Source organism: Neovison vison, chromosome 4 (assembly GCF_020171115.1).
Source record: "Neovison vison isolate M4711 chromosome 4, ASM_NN_V1, whole genome shotgun sequence".
Taxonomy (NCBI): Eukaryota; Metazoa; Chordata; class Mammalia; order Carnivora; family Mustelidae; genus Neogale; species Neogale vison.
In genome coordinates, this window is record NC_058094.1 from 13,537,401 (window position 1) to 13,555,842 (window position 18,442).

The following is an 18,442-nucleotide window of genomic DNA, read 5'->3' on the forward strand; positions in this document are numbered from 1 at the left end:
AATTTTTATCTTTAAAGTCTTAAGCCTTCTCTCCTGTGTGATGTGTCCCTTTGTCAGTTTTCCCCAGTCCTGCTGAACTTCCCAGTATGGTTCCACTGCCCCATTCACTCCACTACCTCTGTATTTAGAGAGGGGAGCTTCTCCCTACCGATTTACAGGGAAATGGAAACAATTGTTCCTAGTGGACAATTCCTAGACAGGAACAGAAAGGGTTTGGGGAGTGCAGAAGTGGAAACAAGTTCCAAAACAAAAGCTTGATCTGTTAGACTTGCTGGCAGGAGTTGCAAATATTTAAGTAGAAGGGACTCAGAGTTCGGATCTTGTTTGTATCTCGGGACGTCTCTTTTCCTATTAAAAGGGCTGGCATCCAAGGACCTTGGGCAAGCTGTGCAGGAGGCTGGGACCACTAGAAATGAGGCAGGCCATCCGAGGATTGGCATCCAGTCTGTATCTGACACACAAACAGTTTCCCAAACTTCTGCTGATGAATGGGGCAGGCAGGTGGAGGAGGAGAAGGGGAGGAATGGCTTGGGTGTGAGCAGGGACTGGTTGGGGAGCAAAGGGGGCTGCTGATGGAGAATGCCTGGCCCAGAGCAGGTAGCTCAGGCTCTGGTATTGGGTAACAAATGTATAGTTTAAGGAGGTGGGAGGTCTTGTGTGACTAAGAGGCTCCTAAGGCAGGTAGAACTTGGGAAGCCATGGGGGTGGGGGTGGGGAGGGATACGGGGTAGGAGGAGGGGTTAACATTCAATTAATCTTACATCTACTCTGGCCAGGCATTGTGCTGCCCAGTCCTGGAATCAAACCCCAGCCTCAGAGGCAGGTGCCATCATTCCCCCATGACAACGGCAGCCCCTGAGTCTCAAGAGGTTTCATACTTATCCCAGATCATACAGCCAAGTGGTAAGTGGGACTTCAAAGTCTAGAAGTTACCAGTACATCAGGTTGCACCAATCCATGTGTAAATACATACAGGGAGTTCTGGAGCTCAGAGGAGAGGTGCCCAGCATCACTGTAAATGCATGGTCCCTCCTCTGAGAGTGTTTTCTTCCCTTTGTCTGCCCAAGAGCACCTACTTATCCTTGAAAAGTCAGTTGAAGCTTTACTTCTGCCTTGAAATTTTTATTCCATCCCTAGGTAGATTCAGGTGGGAGCTCTCCTGTCCATAATTCAGACATGACCCTTACTTACCGTATTTATGTATTAATCATCTGTTTCTGTGTGTCTTCTGCTCCCAAGACCATGAGACTCACCAGAGCAGGGCAGAGTGGGTATCTCTGCATCTTCAGTATGTGTCACAGAGAAATCATCGCTAATGGTGGCTAATAGTCCTTGAACACACTCCATGTGCTAAGAAATTTGAGCGTGGCATCTCATTTTTGTGGGAGGTGACCAAATACTTTATTTTATTTTTCTTGAAAGGCACATGGAATCCCTTTCAATATGCATTTTATTTAAGTATTATATTTAAATGAAAGTTTTCATGAATTATAATTTATTTCTGCTCATTTTCTAACCAGAAAAAAAAATTTAAATCTTTATTGGTAGCACAATTGAGATCCAAAAAAGCTGCATATATTTAGTGCATATAATTTGATGAATTTAGATATAATGTATCACCCTTGGTACTAATCACCACAATCAGATAGCATCTCATTTAATCATCACACAGCTTAATGAGATAGATATTTCTAATGTTTGCTGTGGTGGTGCATAGAAACACAGAGATTGTAGTGGTTTAAGAAAGAACAAGCTCCTCTGTTGCTCACATGAAGTCCACAAGAAATTCCTGAGTGGGAGGTTGGGGGGCACTGTCGCGGATGTTACCGGCACCCTTCTCCATGTCCCTTCCCCAAGAGCTGACTCCCTTTTCCTGAAAACTGACTTCTGCTGAATAGTGTGAGGAGGGCAGAAAGGGCATCTTTGCCTGGGAGGGAGATGACAGCCCCCACCTCTTGGGGTGTTGGGGGTGGTCTGCTGTTGATGACAGGTACAGAGGACACCATCCCTCTCTATCCTGCTTGGGGTGGAACCAGCTTGGGGGGGTCCTTCATGCCCCAGAGCTCCTTGGGGGCACGTCAGGCCAAGGCTAGTCCCCTGCCGAAACCATATTCTTGCTTAACTCCCCTCCCTGGCCTGGCCTTTTCTTCCCCACTCCCTTTCCTGAGACTCTTCTTCCAAAGCTCACATTCACTCCTGACCCCATCTCAGGCCCTGTGCAAGACATCTCAGCTCCCTGCTGCACACAGTTAATCAGGGATTCAGCTGGCAAGGCTCTATGTTCAACTCAGAGCTTCCCAGGTCCCCCTGGGCTCATCCTCCTGCCAACAGCCTGGGCCAGAGAGAGCAAGGAGGATGGCAAAGGAGGGTGTTTGAGTCAGGTCTGAAAGTGATACCCATGTCTCCTTCCCACACTCGGTTTGCCAATCCTTAAGTCACAGCCATGCCTAAGGGCGAGGGGGCTGTGACTGCTGTCCAGCTGTGTGCCAGGAGAAGAGGAGAATGAGTTTGTGACCAGCTAATCCAGTTCGGTCATGAGACCTCCTCTTGAAGGTGAGACACTGGGGTTTTGAGGTTGTAGGGAAGGGGTCACAAAGTCAAGATTGCAAACACAGTCTGATGCCAGAATCAGTGCCCTCTGACTGCACACCATGCAGTGAAAGTGCTCCAAAAGTCTCACTGATGGAAGATGCTGTGGTGCCTGAGTGTGGCAGGTGCCTTGGCCCTGGGCTGCCCAGGCAGGGCGCTCTGTCACCAGTGCACCGAGACCACTCTGGCTTGGCTGAGGATCCCTCATTTGAATTAAAGTAATCCATATATATATATATATATATATATATATATATATATATACACACACACACACACACACACACATTTTTAAAGATTTTATTTATTTATTTGACACACACAGAGAGAGAGAGAGATCACAAGTAGGCAGAGAAGCAGGCAGAGAGAGAGGGGGAAGCAGGCTCCCTGCTGAGCAGAGAGCCTGATGCAGAGCTCGATCCCAGGACCCTGAGATCATGACCTGAGCTGAAGGCAGAAGCTTTAACCCACTGAGCCCCCAGGTGCCCTAGAGTAAATTATATTGACATACCCGTCTTCTACTTCTTTCCAGGGACCGCTTGAGCCAAGTGTTTTCAGATTTCAAAGATGAAGGCACAAGACCCCTGTAAAGATGACAGTGAGAGCTTTCACATGGCACCATGTACTTGCCCTTCAAGGCTCTGTGATCCCTGTGGGGACTTTCCTGAAGCTCAAACGTCAGGCCCCGTATCTCTCTTCTCTCATGCTAGCCTCCTGGTGGCTCACTCCACTGCAGCCAAAGTAACTTTTTTCTGAGTGACAAAGCAGAGGGTTTCCAGGATGCCTGGGTTCTCATCCTGTTTCTATCACTTCATGGCTGTGTGATTTTGAACAAGTGGCTTACCCTGTGTGCCAGTTTGAAGCTTCAGGATGGGGTAATACTGCCTGCCTGTGCATGTATTAGCCTTATATATGTTTGCCTTTATTATTCATATGCTTTGCTAAGACTCATCCCAGCTCAGGCTGAACTGTAGGCAGGACTCTCTCCAGTCCTCACAGCCTTACGCTCCCTATAGGCTTGAAGCTCACTGTTAAATTGGCGGCGGAGCTTTCCTGAACCCCCAGGTTAGGATAGGCTCCTCTAATCTCTGGCAAGACTGGGATTAGGGTAAAATGGGTGAGGTATTTGCTTTGGGTGCAAAATATAAGGGATGTCCCCCAACCCCAAGATAAATAATATTCTAATTCAATATTTTAAAATACCAAAATTAATGCAAAATATTTGAGATAAATAATGAAGATAAATAATGATATTCTAATTCGATATTTTAAAATATCAAAATTAATGCAAAAAAAATCCATGATGAACAAAATAACAAATCTTAACTCAAGACTTATTCTGTGCTGAGGCAAGTTATTGCCTGAGGCCAGAGGGAAAAATGTGTGCTCCTGGCTTTAGTGGAAGCAAACTCTCTATCATATTTTCAGCATCTCTGTCTTTGCTTATCTTGCTGTCATTAGAGAGATTGCCACATTCGGCAATTTCTCATGACCAAGTGGCAAACTTAAATGATTTCTGAATTAACTTAAGCTGAAGTAAAATGACAATAAATTCTGTTTTGAAAAAAAAAAAATAGGGACACCTGCGTGGCTCAGTCCATTAAGGTCTGACTTTTGATTTCACTCAGATCATGATTTCAGGGTCCTCGTGTTGAGCTCTGTGCCTGGGGTGGAGCCTGCTTGAGATTCTCTCTCCTCTCCCTCTGCCTCCGTTCGATTCCCTCCCTGCTCATGCGCAAGTGCTCTCTCTCTCTCTAAAAAAAGAAAGGAAAAAAAATACTTAAACATAAAATGATGTGAATTTTAATACACTTGCTTATAAGTTTTTCAATGTTTTCAAGTACTTAAATGCTCTGGGGGGGGAATAACTATGAAAATACATGAAAACATGTATATGATGTACACTGAGGTACATATTTCCTTCTTTAGACTCCCACAGGGTTTGGCACGGCACTGATAGATGTTTAAATTTTGGATATTTTGTTTATCATGCATGTTTTTGCCCCAATTTTGATTTGAAAAATGTTCCCTTAATGTCTCTTTTTATCTTTTTTTTTTTTTTTCCACTCTGGGTGAGTGCCTCACTCGCCTCCCCTTAATCCTGGCCCTCTTCTTTGCTGGCCCTGATTGCATCTGCAATGAGAGTTGTGTCACTGCCTTTCAGATTCACCTGCACATAAACTCCCCGAGGGCAGGGAGAAGGCCCACTTTGCTCTCCACCATGGTCCCCATGCTTTCACTCTGCCTGCCCCCCTCAGGTATGCAAAAAAACGTTTGCTGGACAGGTAAGGGAAGAGATTTCTTAAAGGGGTGACTCTCGATCTGGTTTGTAGTTTCAGCTCGTTTCTTCATTCTGCCTAATGAGGTAAGCATTTATGGAACACATCTTGTGGTCCAGTGGCTTCTGTGTAGCTATGGAGATGTTGAAGACAAGGTCTTTGCTCTCAGAGAGGTTGGCTGGGGATGAAGACTGTCCTGCAAGCCAGTTGAGTTTCCCAGGAGAAGTGCTGATAGAGGTCATGGTGGGGAGCTGTGAGAATATAGAATATAGAATATAGAAAAGCCCTCTATATAGAATATAGAAAAAGAATATAGAAAAGAATATAGAATATAGAAAAATATAGCTTCCACCCTGGAGGCTCAGGGAAAGGTCAGCTCAGAGATGATATCTGAGCCATGTCATGGAGGAGGAGGAAGGGGTAGACAGGGGGACAAGGAGAGAAGCAGAGTGTTGGGCAGAGAGCACAGCATGTGCAAAGGCCCGGGGACAGGAAATAGCATCCTATATCTTTGTGGGAACTCCTAGATGTTCGGTCCTCTTGGAGCATGGAACAAAGTGCTAGAGATCAGCTAGGACAGCCTTATAGAAATGGGTGAGGTGGATTCCCGCAGTCCAAGGTGCCAGCATCTTTAGCATTTCTCTGGGTGGTTGGCCAATGTCATTGCTTCCCCTAAAGGGGATAAAACAGGATTCCACAGATTGTTCTGGTGAATGCATGCCCACTTGTTTTCTCAGTGGTTAAACACATGACCAGATATCTGGGAGTAGCAGGGAGTCATCTGTTATGCAGAATTGAAAGTCTGGGGCTGAAGCTCAGTGAAGCCTGGTTATAATACCCCCCAGCCCCAGAGTCAACTATAGCCTATTCAACACGTGTTCCCTCACGTCTTTGATATGTATCCAGGGTTGTCACCTGCCACTGGGACTGTTACTCACACCAAGTAGGGGTTTAATAGCATGTATTTCCCTCTTAAAGTAATCTCAGCCAGGCCCTAACACCAGATATAGTGCTGTTACTGGCCAGGGGCATGTCTGTTAGAATTCTCTGGTCCAAAGTCACAGTTGAAAGAGTGGATACCACCCCTTTGCCAAACAATTGTCTGTCCCTGGCCATGGGTTTGGAGAGCTTATCTCAAGGGCCCGGCGGAGCTTCCTGTCATAACTTTGCACACGGTGTGGGCTTATCTTTCGGGAGCCTTTGGAGTTTTGAGTTGACTTGCAAACCCTTCCTTCGCGGCCCATTTCATCCTGAGATGAGCATCGTCACTCACAGGGAGATGAAAAGTGCCCTGCCCAAGTTGTTAATGTTTGCACTATCAGCTCCTTAAGTCTGTATGAGAAAGACATTTGTGGTGGCATTTGACCCCAAAGGGGAATCTGGGCCATGTAATGGTAATTCTGGCACTTTCCTCTGCATCTGCTGAACACCAGTTTCTTAAGGCAGCAGCTCCTCCACCAATAATCTGGTTTCAGCTATCAGAACTAGACAGAAGACATCCTAAGCACAGTATACCAGGGAGGTGAGATTTGGCCATTGCATCCAAGCAAAGACAAATCCAGTTTGTAGAGGAGAAATAAGTCTTTCTCTTTTTATCCAGGGTCACCCTCCTCTAAATGCAGATGTATCTGGATCTGGTTTTATTCTGTTGACCCTTGGTGGTTACTTCATCACCCCGAGAGTTAGTTTCTTCCTGAGTGGAATGGGAATCATGCACCAACCATTTGGGCTCAGCAATGATACACATGCAGACAGCCCTGTATGCAACAGATGCTTGGACTGGGGTTGGAAGCTTCTGTGCATGCCCCTCTGGTCTGTGCACCAGTCTCAGAGTCTCGGGTAGAGACCAGGAGAGGCATGCAGCCAGCACAGAGGAAGTTAGGTGCTCATATTCTAATTGCAAATATCAGGCTCCAATATTGGGTCCTTCTCATGAGATTTTCTTTATTTTTCCAACAGATCATACTTTCACATGTGTGATTTATTTTACATATATTGTTAAATAGTTTAAATACTCATTTCTTTTGTTTTCTGGAACTCTGGGGGTAAGAAAGGGTAAATGTATTCAGTCTCAGGTTAGCCTCTAACTCACAGACTCTATCCAGCCTTGTGTGAGGCCACTTTGGCACTGGAATCTACCAGCCAGAGTTCTTGACTGCTAATGAATTACCCTCTGACTCCATCTCTTATGGCGGGCACCCATCCCTCCCCTCTTAGGGTTGATGATGAGGTGGTCTCTACATCCTGTTCTGAGTGCCTGGATAAGCTTGGGAAAATTCTTTCATGCCCTCCATTTTGCCTTCTGTAAAATGAAGAGCTTATAGTATTTTTTCAAAGTCCCTTTTGCTTCTATTTGGTCATCTTCTTCTGGTTGTATACACTGCTCTAGCTAGCCATTGGTTACAGATGAATGCTAGGTGAGTCTCAGGCCTGTATTCATATTGTTCATCTAAATTTCTCCCCATTCCCCACTAACCCAGCACCCTACTTCTTCGCCTTTCTTTCAAGATGATTATTTATAGGAGTTAAGATGTTTTTGTTGGGCTCAAAATTAGTGTTGGCTTTTACAAATGGTGTTATGTTGGGATAATTTATTTATTTTACCTCTCTGGACCTCAGTCTCTTCATCTACAAAATGGAAAGCATCTATAGACAAAACAAAAACAAATGAGTTTGGCCTCTTCCAGTAAAACTTTAATGATGGACTTTGGACTTTGAATTGCATATGATTTTTGCATGTCACAAAATAGTATTATTCTTTTAACTTTTTTTTTAACCATTTAAAAATGTAAAAACAATGGGCATGTGGGTGGCTCTGTCAGTTAGGTGTCCAGTTCTTGATTTTGGCTCAGTTCATGATTTCAGGGTCATGGGATGGAGCCCTGCATTAGGATCCACCCTGGGTGGGGAGTCCGCTTGAGATTCTGTCTCTCCTTCTGCTCCTCCCCCTGCACACACATCTGCTCTCTCCCAAGCCCTGTCTCTCTCTCTAACATAAATAAATAAATAAATAAATAAATAAATAAATAAATAAATCTTTTCTTTTTTTCTTTAAGTGTAAAAACAATTTTTAGCTTGTGGGCTGTGCCAAAACAGGTATGGGCCAGATTGGCCTGTGGACCATAGTTTGCTACCCCTATTCCAGTCTTTTCCTCCTTCTATCAGCTCTGCCCTGAGTGCTGCAGAAGCTGAGCCTGTCCTTGGAGAATCCCTTGAAGAGAAGGCCAGAAGCAGTGTTCTAGGCTCTGTTCACATGGCTCTGGTCACTCCTGGGTAACTGTATGGGGACAGGTGTGTTTGGGGATTGCTTCCCTTCGAGTCTTGGCTCATATCTGGCTATTCAGTGTCACGTCTGGTAATTATGTGAGCATTTGGCCTCTTCGTACAACCTCACGTATGTTGGTCCCCTGCACATCGAGAAGCAAATTTATAAGGTGAGGGGACTCTTAGAATGACTGCTAGACCTATAAAAGTTCATGTTTCTGAAGAAAAGCTCGCATGGATGGCGTATATACACATCACCCAAAGTCATATCTACTCCCTTCCTGTCCTACACACCCCTAAAGCATGGAACTTAATGGTTTGAGAAATTAAAAAAGAAAAGAAAAGAAAAAGATGGAGAGGAGAAGGGAGTTGGGGGAAATTGGAGGGGAAGACAAACCATGAGCGACTGTGGACTCTGAAATACAATCTGAAGGTTTGGGAGGGACCAGCGGGTGGTGTGGGAGGTTGGATGAGCCTGGTTGTGGGTATTAAGGAGGGCACATATTGCATGGAGCACTGGGTGTGATGCATAAATAATGAATTCTGTAACACTGAAAAAAAATAAAAAAATAAAAATTAAAAAAAAAAGACCAAATCTTATTTCAGTATTAAAATGCAACCTCCCAAGAAGATTCCATCATTGATATTATCTCCTTACTGTCCTGGGATGTGTGAGGGCAAGACACTGCCTATGCCTTTCCAGGGCAGGAGGGGGACACAAAGGGCTCAGGCCCAGACAAGGTGTCATTATCATTTCCTCCAGGAATTTTTCTTGGCACTTGAAGGCACGGGATTGACAGGGACAAAGAACTCATGGCCCAGCTGGCAAAATCCAACTGAGGTCATTGGTGGGATGACCTTGCCTTGGGTCAGCTCTACAGCAGGACTTGGGAAGAAAAATAAGTGCCTTCCTGTGCTCAGGGCATCTGATTCCTCACTGGCATCTATGGAATTACACTTAGGGCATTTCCAGGTGGGCAGAGTTGTCCCCTTTCCCAGTCTGCATTGCATTATCTAAAGCCAGCATGACCAACTGTCCTGGTTTGCCCAGGACTGGGCAGAAAGTTCCCTGAAAAAACTCAGAAAGTTCAGGGCCAACTGGGACAAGTTGTTCACCCTATATCATGCCTTGGGTATAACAAAGCTGATAGTACCCTTGAGAGGTTGTCAATAATCCTTTATGCTGGGCCTTTAGAACACGTATTCACAACTTTTGTAAAGACTAGTTAGTAAGTACTTCAGGTTTTGTGAGCATAGGGTCTCTGTTGCAATCACTTAACTCAGCCATGGTGTGTGGAAAATAGTCACAGTCAATATATTCATAGATGAGCATGACCACATCTCAATAAAATGCTGCCCATAAATATGAGCTGGATTTGGTCCCCGGGCTATACTTTGCCAACCCTTGCTATAGAAGGTATTTATTTTTTCAACTCCACCCTCAATATCCCATGCATGCAACCTCTGTAACCTTGTGTAGGAAAAAAGATACCCCAGTGGTTATGGAGGGCTCAGACTTTGGAGTTACACTCAGCTCCAATCTTGGCTTTGCCACCTGCTTGTTGAGTGACCTTGAACAGGGCTTCACATCTCCTATCCTTGGTTTTCTCTCTATAAACAAGATATAATAAAAATGGCATCTGCCTTCCCAGACTGAAAGGGAGGGGACACAGATCCCAGTTCTCTGTGGGAGGAGAGTCAGAGAAGACTTGGGGACATGACAGAGACATCCAGCACACAGGCACTTCACACCCAGCTGTGAGCTGGTTCCTGGAGATCCAGCACTCAGTAACATGACACACGGCTCTTATCCTCATGGGATTTACAATCTGGTGGAATATATAGACAGGTAAATAGGCAACTGCCATGATAGGTTTACATTCTAGGTAGTGGGAGGGCAAGAGAGGAGGCAGTGGCTTCAAACTCTTTTCTGTGCGATGCAGATTTCATTGAGAAAAATACATCTCTTAAACTACCTTGAGAGATGTGAGAAGAGCCATTGGTGGATGGCTGCTGGGGTCTGATGGCCACAGGTGTTTTCTCCTTGGCTGTGAACCTGGGTGGGGCTGTTTGCCGCAGGGGTGTGGGCTCAGGATGTGTGTGGAGGTGTGTTTGTATGTCTCTCAGTGGGTAATTTGTGGGTGTGTGGCTGTCTGATGACAGATGAAGGGCGGCTCTGATGTAACAAGAGACATGTTTGCATCTGGGGGTTGAAGAAACACAAAACTTTGGGGCTGGAAGGGTCTTTGAGATGGTCTGGTCTGGTTCCTCGTCCTCTTTTCCTCCTGTTGCAGGCAGCTCAGTGGAGGACTGACCCTAAGCCTTTTACCTGGTCGATCTCTTGACTTGTCACCCAAACATGCTGCCCAGCTAAGACCAACTAGATTCTTTATTATCATTATTATTTTTAAAAGATTTTATTTATTTGTCAGAGAGAGAGAGTGAGAGAGAGCACAAGCAGGGGGAGCAGCAGAGGAAAAGGGAGAAGCAGGCTCCCTACGGAGCAGGGATCCTGATCAGAGACTCAATCCCAGAACCGTGGGTTCATGACCAGAGCTGAAGGCCCAGGCTTAACTGACTGAGCCTCCCAGCTGCCCCAGGCCAACTAGATTCTGAGTGAACTAGGCAGTTGCGTTCAGAGGACACTTGCTGGTCTCTCTCTGGGTGACAGGAGGCAGGGTGACCAGGGAGAAAGTAGGAGCGCACAGGCATGGCTTTGAACAAGGCACAGGGCCAGGGCCTGCTCTCAGGAAGGGCTAGCTGAATGTAAACCTGCATTATAGTTAATGGAAAGCCATTTCAAAACCTGCCATTTAAAAACTTCAATTCACATAAAATTCTTCCGTTTTCATTTCAATGAATGAAAATCCGATTTTTTTCTTTAAATCTTTAAATTTTATTATGTTATGTTAGTCACCATACAGTATATCATTATGAAAGCCCAAATTTAAAACTGCATAAGCTAGGGACGTGATTTAACAGGAGATGCTATTGTGTATCAAGATGCCCTAATGGGCTTATAGTACAAGTTGGTCCGGGGAAATCTTGGAGGAATTTCAGAAGGTGGAAAGGACCTTTGCCCAGGGTCAAGTCTGTTTTGTCAAAAAAGGCATGCAGGTTTTCGGTCACTGTCCTTGTATGTCCACTGACAAGGCATGATGATCAGCGACACCCCAGCCTCTTCATGTCCCACCCGTTGTGCAGCATACGCAGGACGTTCTGAGTCCGAAGTCGTTTTCTCTGCCCGGCATGATGTCTGATTCAGTCCCGCAGTGTGGGAACCTCACCTCTCAGACAAGGTGGTGCCAGGAATGAAGCCCTTGATACGTGCCTGGCAGAGGCTGGTTTGTGTTTCCATCCAAGCGATGTCACCCAGGGTGAGTTCTGAAGTCAGCCAAGTCCAAGAGGTGGTTAAGCTGCTTTGAAAATGCTTTATTAAAAATATTTTTAATAGATGAGTAATGCATAACTGTTGTTGAAAAAGGAAAACAAAACACCCATACAATGTACTGGAAGATAAAAATCACTATTCAAGGACAACCACTTCTAAGATTTTAGAGGGTGTACTTCCAGACTCTTTTCCTATCTGTAGTGTGAATGTACTTTTGAAATGAAAGAGACATCATGATATAAAGCTCTGGAAAACTGAGCCGAAGGCCAGGCCTTCCTGAACTTTGTTTTTTGTTCATTTGGTTTTGGTTTTTGGTTTCAACAAAATAGGAGTGATGACACCCAGAAGGTTATTATCCCCTCTCAGGACCCTGCCACCGTGCTGTGGAAGGCCAAGGAACATGACAATATAATGTGCCTTCTGGTGGAGCTCAGCCTTCAAACCATCCCAGCCCAGGCACCAGTCACGTGCTTGAGAAAGCCCACAAGTGATTCTTGTCCCCAGTCATTGGAATCACCCTCAGCTATGGGAGTCCTCCCAGATGAGGCTCCATGCACAGTAGGGCAGAGAAAAGCTGTCCCTGCCATGGCCTGTCCCAGTTCCTGCCCCACGGAAGCAGGGAGCCTAATAAAAATGGTTGCCCACTACATTTTACATTCGGAGGGGTCTATTTTGCGACCAGTCAATAGCTAGTATATCACATGATTCCACTTGAGAAGCACTTCAGAGAAATCCCTCACCTGTGCGAGCGATTTGCCCCCCTCCGCTTTGTCAGGGGAATCGTTTCTGGCTTTTCCCTCCTCTCTCTTCTGACTCTTCTGTCTTGCTTGCTCAACCTTACAAGCTCCTGACAGGTGTCAAGCCTTCTCCAACGAGAAAAAGCCCTTCTCTTATCACCACCATTTTGGTGACCTAGCAATCCTTTCTTGACCTATCAGTTCCATTCTTGAAAGGACTTCCCGTACTTCCCACTTTGACCAGGCAGAGTCTGGGTTAGGCTGTTGGATGTTCTCTGTGAGCCTCATCACAAAACTCCACCCAAAGCCCACTTCATTCCACGGGCTTCTTCTCAACTCACTGAAATTCTCCTCTCTCTCTGCTTGCAGGTTGCTCCTATCTCCCCTGCTATCTCCTTCCGAGGTGGGTCATCTTTCACAGTTTCCTTCTCTTCTCAGGCTATGCATGGATGGTCTCCTTTCCCCATCATTGTGGGGATGAGATGTGCATCCAACTCTCCAGTGAGGGATTCCCTACTAAGATCCAGGCCTAAAATTTAACCTGCCCATCAAATATATCCATGCAGGGGCGCCTGGGTGGCTCAGTGCGTTAAAGCCTCTGCCTTCAGCTCAGGTCATGATCCCAGGGTCCTGGGATGGAGCCCCGCATCGGGCTCTCTGCTCAGCAGGGAGCCTGCTTCTCCCTCTCCTTCTGCCTCCCTCTCTGTCTGCTTGCCATCTCTGTCTGCCAAGTGAATAAATAAAATAAAAAAAAAATCTCCATGCATCTTGATGCTTCAAACTTCCTGAGCAACTTCTGTGTTCCTTTTATGGCAGTATTGGTAGTCAGTTAAACCTCAGCTCCTGAGATCAGACAGATCCAGTCTCAAACAATGACCAGCCACCTAAAAGAGGTGTGTCATTGAGAAGGTAACTTCACTTCCCCAAACATCAATTTTTCCTTCTGTAAAATGAGGATAATGATGTCTTTACCTCAAAAATCATGAAATGTTGTAGTTGTTTAGAATGTAACTTGTTATGAATAGTAATTTTAAAATTCATCATCATCATCATCATCCAAGCTTGTTTTATAACATTTGGAAAATTCTGATCAGTGTCAAGGCTAAGTCATGCTAATGTGCAAGTATGTTTCCATTTGTCTTGTATTTGTGTGTGTGTGTGTGTGTGTGTGTGTGTGTGTGTGTTGAAGAAGCAGGGGTCTCAATGGCTCTGCTGTTTCCCCAGCCTCTTAAGATAGAAGGTTTGGTGTCATCCTTTACCTTCTTTCTCATAAATTCACACAATAAGTCATTCCGTTCTGCTGATTATAGCCTCAGATTTCCCTCCGAGGCAATGTCCCTCCTTCTGCACTGTCACCCTCACCATTTTCCTGAGCTTTCACTTTTCAGGCTTTTCCCCCACTTCTAATTCTAAATTCACGGCCCATTTCCTCAAATGACAAAGGTAAGTGTGCCAGCCCCTCCTGAAAATACCTCTACAGCTTTCCTTTGCTTCTGGGGTGCACCAGCTCCTTTGTTTCCAGCCTCCTCTCATGTCTCACCCATACCCACCCTGCCACGTTTCCTGGAATATCTGTGCCCGTGTTCCTTCTGCTTCAAATATTTGTCCAGCTTGGTTGGATGGGAAAATTCCTGCTCATCCATTAAAGAACACATTAAAGGGCTCCTCCACTTTAGCCAAATGCCAGCTCCTTAGGGAGCCCTCCCTTTCCATTTCCCTAAACCCCATCCCTCAGCCTTTGTTGCTTCTCCCCCTAAGGACCCCAACTTTCAACTTTCATTGCTTTGCTCCCACCACGGTTAGAGCCCTGACCCTGTGGTTCAGTAATGTATCGGGTTGTTTGCTCTCTGTCAATGCCTCATGAGAATGTCATCTCCAGTACCTGGAAGGCACACAGGGGCTGTTCAGTAAATATTTGTTGACTAGATGGATGGAGGGATGGCGTGGTGTGGTGTATGGAAGAGAGCAAAGGGTTCGATGCAAGAACACCTGAACTCATGATTTGGTTGCTCCATTGTTTTACCTGCACAGCTTTGAGCACATGATGTCTTGGAGACTTGTGTGGGTGTGTGTGTTTTGTAGGTTTTTGTTGTTGTTTGATTTTTGTTTTTCTTTTTCTTTCCTTTTCTTTTTTCTTTTTCTTTTTTTTTTTTTTTTTTTTTTTTAGCAGGTTGGTTGAGAAGCTCCAATGAGATCATGGAAAGCAAAATGCTTTGGGAAATAAAAATGAAATTCTATGTAAGCTTTCTTTATACAGTTATTATTAACTGAAAACTAAGTAGCAGGTGAGTTTCCATCTGGTCTTCCTCGATTACTATGGTCTATCGATAGGATCTTGACTGAGGATGGGTAGTCTCCTGTCTCATCCCAGGAGCTGGGTGCATTCAGGCAAACCTTCGCCCAGTTCCCTTCTGGGTTATGTTTGCATTACTTCTGGCCACACCCACCTCTCTGTGTTTGTTTGGAGGCCCAGATGAGATAATGCATGTTAAACATCCGTTGCGGTTACAGTGTCTGGAAAAGGCTCTGGAGCTTCCCAAATGCATGGTGCTTCCTCCAGCCTCCTGGGAGGCCCATGCTCTTGGCTCTTGCCTGAGATTTTTAGTCCCAACCCTAGAGTCTCATTTGATTGATGATATGTCTTCTGTTTGCTAATGAAAGTGCAAGCTAGTTCCTGCTTTTGATTCCATCCCAGTGCTGGGGTGACTTGAGACCTAGACTTACCTGCCTGAGGAGTTTGCTGTTGAATTAACATTTACCCCATATCCAGGAGGGGAAAATTCTACTTTCCTACTTACTAATGTGCTCATAGATTCCATTTCCAAGTAGCCTTTTCTAAGCTCCCACAGAGGGTGAGACCATGGTATCTCTTCTGATCTCGTATCTTTGTTCATTAACTTTGTAATCCTACCACAGTTATCATATTGATGTATTTATTTTCAGTCTCTCTCCTGGGTGATATTTGGTTCATGAATATTTTCCTTCTACCAGCACATTGCCAGGCACATAGAAAATGTCAGTAAATATTTGTTAAGCAAGGAAGCGAAAGAATGTTCTAAACTGTTCAGTCCCCTGTACATGCATTGTCCATTTCTCTGTTTTTAAAATTTTATTTATTTATTTGTCAGAGAGAGATAGAGACAGAGAGCAGAGCAAAAGCAGGGGGAGCGGCAGGCAGAGGGAGAAACAGCATCCCTGCTGAGCAAGGAGCCCAACATGGTACTTGATCCCCAGACCCCAGGACTGTGATCTGAACTGAAGGCAGACACTTAACTGACTAAGCCACCCAGTCTTTGCCCATTTCTACATTGATATGTTCATTTCTGTGTTTAGCCAGCCAGGAATGTTCTCTCTCTCTCTCTCTCTCTCTCCCATATATACACATGCACAAACACACCTATTAAGTTATACCTTTTAAGTGAAGTAATGCACTTAATGGGCCAGGAGCCCAGTAGCAGGCCCAGGAAAAGCACTTAGCAGGGTAGCAGCACTGCTGCGTGTCTATGGTACTGACCCTCTAATCTGCAGTCCTATATCACGTGTGCGCCATGCACAGCCCAGCACACACAGCACGTTCCCCTTCAGTACACCTGAAGTAAGTGCACACACAGCCCCTGTCTTCTTTCATGGAGATAGAATGGAATTTATGGAGTCATGTGATGGCTGTTTTTAATCACCATTGTCCAGAAGAAAAGCTAGTGATTCAGAGAGAAGAAGAAGCTCTGTCCCTGTGCCTTATCCTGTGCTTGTCTGGTGAGCAGGTGCAGAGCTGGCCAGATAAATGACAACCAAGACAGGACAGAACCCTGGGCTTATGGATCTTTAAGACTGACTCTGTAAGAACCAATGCACTGTGGTAAGTACCCACATCAGTCCTGGAGTCAGACAGAGGTGGCTTATGCCTTGAACTGTGTCACTGCCCCCTCATCATTCTAAGGAGCCTAGAGACTTTACCTAAACTAGTTAAGTCTTGATTTTCACATGCCTAAAAATGGGAGAAAAGGTACCCAACGTACCTGGGTGGGTGTGGCCTGGAGTACCATGGGGTAAGGGCTGGAACAATGCCAGTTTCCTATTATTAGTAGCCTTCTCCGCCTACCTAAAGAAAGATGCGCTCCATTTCTTCTCCCATCTCAGTGCAGGAGGAGGAAAGATTTCCCTAACAATCCCCCAAGCCTCCTTCCTCTCTCCAGCACTCTGCAGGGGCTCACGTCTTCCCTGACATCCCGCGCGCGTCAGTGAGCGCAGCAGGGAGAAATCAGTGTGCGTGAGCCTAATTGAGACGAGTCTGTTGGCAGCGGCCCTGCATGCAGGTGCCTTAATAGAACTGCCAAATGGCTTTTGAGGTTTAACGATCCTCCCTGGGGTAATCTAGGCCAGCATCGATTGGCATCTTTGGGAGTTGTCCCTCGCTGCCTAACCAGCCACCTGTAGCTCAGAACCCCAATAAAGTCTCCGCCACACACCCAGCATGGAGATGGGAAAGTGTCGATATTGGTGTTTGATGAGGAGAGTTATTACTTTTGAAGGGCTCCAGCTAGGGGACTGGAGGTGCAAGAGAGAAGGGAACCCTGCCATGATTAAATATTCATTGAACAGTCATGCCATTAGTGTCAGAAAGTGGCAGCAATGCCACATAAAATAAAATGGGCACAGAGGCTCCAGCAGGTACCCAGGGAATCATGGTTTCCTCCTGCCCCCTGTCTCCACCCCTTTCATCAGATGAATATATTTCTCCCTGAACTAAAATATTCTTGCTGTCTGAAGCAACTTTTCCAAAGGCTAACTCCTGACTTTTCAAATTATATCCAAGTGACAGCTGCAGGCTCTTTGTGTTCCAATAAGCTGAGTTCACAGTAGGCAGGGGGCTGACCGAGGGAAGAGGCAGGGCTGAGGTTTCCTGGGAGCAGAGGGCCTGGGCTGGGCCCAACCTTGCAGTGTGGCTTCCGTGGTGCTACTGCCCTCTTGTCCAAACCTCCCCCTCGCTAAGGTCCCTGTGGTCTTCCACATGGCATGGCATCCTTCTGCCCTCTCCCAAGCACTGAGCATTTGGCTCCATGGTCCCAGAGTCTGGAAATCCCCTCGTCTAAGGCTTCTGGGACAGGAATCCCACCTGCTTCTGCTTCTAGCTCTCTGCTGCATGTTTCCCTTCTTTCTCTGACTTTCCATTCTGATCCTCCCTGTAAATTCTGTAATTGTCTTAATTCTCTTCTCTGACTTGGCTCCAAGCATTCTCCCTGGATTTATCTGCTGGGTTGTAATCAGTAATTATAGTACATAGAGCCATGGCCCCAAAAAGATCTGCCCATTTTAATCCCTACAACCTGTGCATGTGTGAGCTCACATGGAAAAAGGGAGCTTGTGGATGTGGTTACTGTAAGGCTCTTGAGATGGGGAGATTATCCTGGATTATTGTTTGGGTCTCCATGAATCATAGGGTCCTCATAAGAAGGAGGCAGGAGTGTTAGGGTCTGACAAAAATCCATGTGACAGCAGAGAGAGAGGGACATACAGAGATTGGAAAATGCTTCACTGCAGGCTTTGAAGACAGAGGATGTGGCCACGAGCCAAAGAATGCAAGGCAGCCTTTACAAAGTGGGAAGGTGAAGAAGCAGAGGGCATTCTTCCCTAGAGTCTAGAAGGAGCCCAGTCCCACTGAAGCTTTGCTTTAAACCCAGTGAATCCCATTTTGGATTTCTAATCTTCAGAAATTTAAGATAATAAGTTTTGGTGGTTTTAAGCCCGTACATGTGTGCATATCAGCAATAGATACCTATCAGGAATAGATCCTATCAGCAATAGATACCTAATACCATGATCTCCATAAGGAAAAAAGAGCATGGCTTGGGGGTGATTAGAAAACTAACTGACTCCTGGTTCAATCATATTTACTCCTTCTTCCTCATAAATTGGACTCAAAGCATTAAGTGATCGTTCATTTACTCAATTTATATAGTCTACTCATTAACATTTGTCAAAGGTGCACTGTGTGCCAGGCGTGGTGGTATCTGCTGATACGTTCTCAAAGACACATTCTCTAGAAGGGGTGTAAGTGTATGAGAAAACCTATTGTGGTTCTTATGGAGAGCTCAGAGCTCAACAGGATTACAATACATAGCTTCGGAGTATAGACCAAGAGAAATCGACACAGGGGACTGTGGAGGCTCAAGGGAAAGTGGACC